Raw genomic sequence first — 3,172 nt, forward strand, 5'->3', positions numbered from 1 at the left:
GTTTTACTCTAAACGATACTCGAGTATTCGAGTACTTTTCAAGTTTTACTTAAACGATACTCGAATACCTATCAACCACTCGAAGCTCGAATAGTTCAAACGCCCACGAAACATCGAACCTCTCGATAATTTATCACCATAAACTATCATTACTCTCATAATCTTAAAAATTATTTTCCTGCAGAAGAAATATATTTCTCATTTCGAACTTTGACATATTCCTCCTACTTCTTATCGCTATAGTATTTTTCCCCCCAACGTAACGATTAATTCACTGAAATTCCCAACTTAAAAAATACCTTCCTATCGTTTCCATCGTACTTCTTCCCTATACAAAAAAAAAAAATTCTCTTATGTAGGTCCCCGTGGAAAAACGACGAGACATCGGGAGTGTCATTCGGAGTCTATCTCTATCCGCGGAAACGTCCGAGTGGGACCTCGTGTCGTATCCCCCCTGGATCGCGTCGATACCGGGCCCCGTTACTCGTCTTGTTTCATTCCGCGCGAGTTGGTCCCACTCGCGAAAATCAAAGTCCCGTTTCCGTTTCGCGTTTCTCGAAGCCAGCCGGCTGGCTAGTCTTTAAAGGCCGACGTACTCTCGGCTGGTAGCAAAATGTAAACCGGAAAAGCAACGAGCAAGTGAATTAGCGAAGTGAGTTCGCGATTGCCCCCCGCTCCCGCCCTCCTCCATTCCACCTCCTCCTCGACCCCGCGGCTTACAACCCTCCCTCCCGCTTCAGTCATTGGTTAGCACCGTTCGCGCCACCTCCGTCTCCTCGCCACGTCCTTCTCTCTCGCCGTTCGCCAGGCCACCTTCCATTCTCTCTCGCCACGGATCTGAAAGAAGGTCTCTGCCGGTCATTGTCCCACTTGGAGGTCTACTTGGACTTGGACTTGGACCACACCATAGGCATGGTGCGCTGAGTAACGAGGTTCCGATACCCCCATAGGGGACCCCGTTTTGCGCCTATATTCTACACGCAACACGTACGGGAGAACGTTTCGCGGACAGGGACGGACGGGGACAGTGGTCGCAGCGCGGTGAACGAACTTGGACGCGCCGTGCCCCGTGGGGCCCGCGCGAAAATCCTCCCGAACCAGCTCGCAGGCGTCCCCCTTGCGCAGCCGACGACGTTTCGGCGTAATTAATAGACGAACGTAGCGTTTCTTCACCCTTTTACGTGGGAATATTTATCGTCGGGGTTCGGATCCCTATTAGAGATAGCGAGAAAAATCACTAACAGTGATTTTTCACGGTGATCACACAATCACGATCGCAGTCGTGATTAAACTTCGATCACGACCGTGATCCGGAAGATGGCGTTTCGGAAGCGGTTCATGTTAACCTTTTGCACTCTGCACCATCTCGTTGCAAAACATACGAACAGGAATTGCATTACATAAAATAGTCTAACTTTGGAAACGTGTCGCTTTTGGTATTAATTACACTTGATTATAAATTCTTTTAGCTTTCTTGATGCGGTGACACCACTACAAACATAAATCCTTTATGGTGTTACTAACAAAATTTGTTAGACTTACGATGTCCCCTCATAGAGGACATCCGAGTGCAAAGGGTTAATTGTTATCGTTAGTGTCTCGCTGTCTCCTCTTAGCGGAAATTCAAGAAACTACAAATGAGTCAAATTTAAATTTTAGTCAAATTATATTAATATTGCTTTTAGACTATATTATAATACATATATGATCTAAGAACAACATAATTCGTGAAAAATGAAAAGAATGTTGTTTACCAATCAGATGGGATCACGATGAATCACGAATCACTGTGAAAAATCATCGTGATTGAGAATGAACGTGATTGAATCACGAGTGATTCAAAAGTAGCAGTTCTAGCCATCTCCATTCCCTATGGCGGCGAGTCGGGCATCGAGGGATAAACACCTCTGGCCCTCCGCGATCTAATATCTGTTGTATGCCAACATAATCTTTGTATTAGCTTTAGTTACGATAACACTGTCTTCTTCTCATCCTCCGTCAAACTCCAGCAGCAAACATTCCAAATTTCTTCCTTCGATAACTGATGATTTCAACCTGACTAGTCATCCCGGACCTCGACCTCGCTACCTCTCTTTTGCTGACCACTAAACTTAAGATAATTACTATCCTTCCATTTTCTATCTTTCCCGAACCTATAATGCCCACTACTTTTCCCTTTGAACTCAGAATTGTCCGAACCGTCTCGGTACAAGGATCTATAGCCAGCACCACGCGTATACCTTTGTTAACTTCGTTCAATTTCGCTCGACGTTGTGCTTGTTAAATAATAATAAAGTAACGAATCAAGCGGAATACAACATATCTTCCAAGCGCTTCTTCGATAACTTCCTGCTCCTCGTCACATTTTCTGTAACAACCGCTCCGTTAATATAGCGTTCTCCGTTAATACAGCGTTAGGGTCCCCCGAGCTCGTCTCGATTTTTCCCTGGGTCAGGTCGACGCCGTGGAGAGGGGGTCTCGGGCGCGAAAATTAGTCCACGACACGCGAGCGCGGCGCGAGGCGATCCGCCCCTGCATATCGCCACGTACAGGCGTCGAAACCAAACCGCGTCACTCGCCTAACTGTACATAGGCTTGTGTGTACCAAGGTACCGTACAGGTACGACGCGACCAAACGGTCGTAAAACCATGAATACGCCTGGAACGTTTGCACGTGGGCCACCGTGCGCGCACGCCCGTTCCCTCCCGCTGTCTATGCGTGTACAGGTGCGTAAAAGCACCGTTGCGCGGCAAACGCGAGGCGGAAGGCGCGGCCAAAAGTAAAACCGAATTCGTTTTCGGTAGGACTCACGGCCGGCGGTGCTTATCTTGCACGTCTTATCTCTCCATCCTTCACTTTTCCTAACCGCGGAACGTCCCGCGTGTTCCCCGCGCAGCTGCCTCTCCCCCGCTGGCGAACTTTTTGAGAGGATGTTCGATCGAAAGAGGAGATACTTTTTATTGGAGTGTTGCTGATTTGGTGTCGATTGCTATTTGCGTTTGAGAGTGCGGTTGAGAATGGTTAAGGGAGTACTCGTTAGATTTCTTCTTGGGAGGATGTTGGAAAATAATTAATAAATTATGGAGCTTGCAAGGTAATCGAGTGGGGATTTTTGGGTACCTTCTAATGGTGCAGAAGCACCTGTGTGCAAAATTTGGAGTGTCTAGGTTT

The 3,172-nt window shown here is 47.2% G+C and overlaps 1 protein-coding gene across 3 annotated transcripts in view; it reads left to right on the forward strand.

Annotated features, from left to right (window-relative positions):
• The window catches only part of LOC128877011 (protein FAM76A), an 88,297-nt gene that overhangs the window by 36,593 nt on the left and 48,532 nt on the right, over nucleotides 1-3,172 (forward strand). The window lies entirely within an intron of this gene.

The sequence above is a fragment of the Hylaeus volcanicus genome, chromosome 5 (assembly GCF_026283585.1).
Source record: "Hylaeus volcanicus isolate JK05 chromosome 5, UHH_iyHylVolc1.0_haploid, whole genome shotgun sequence".
Lineage (NCBI taxonomy): Eukaryota > Metazoa > Arthropoda > Insecta > Hymenoptera > Colletidae > Hylaeus > Hylaeus volcanicus.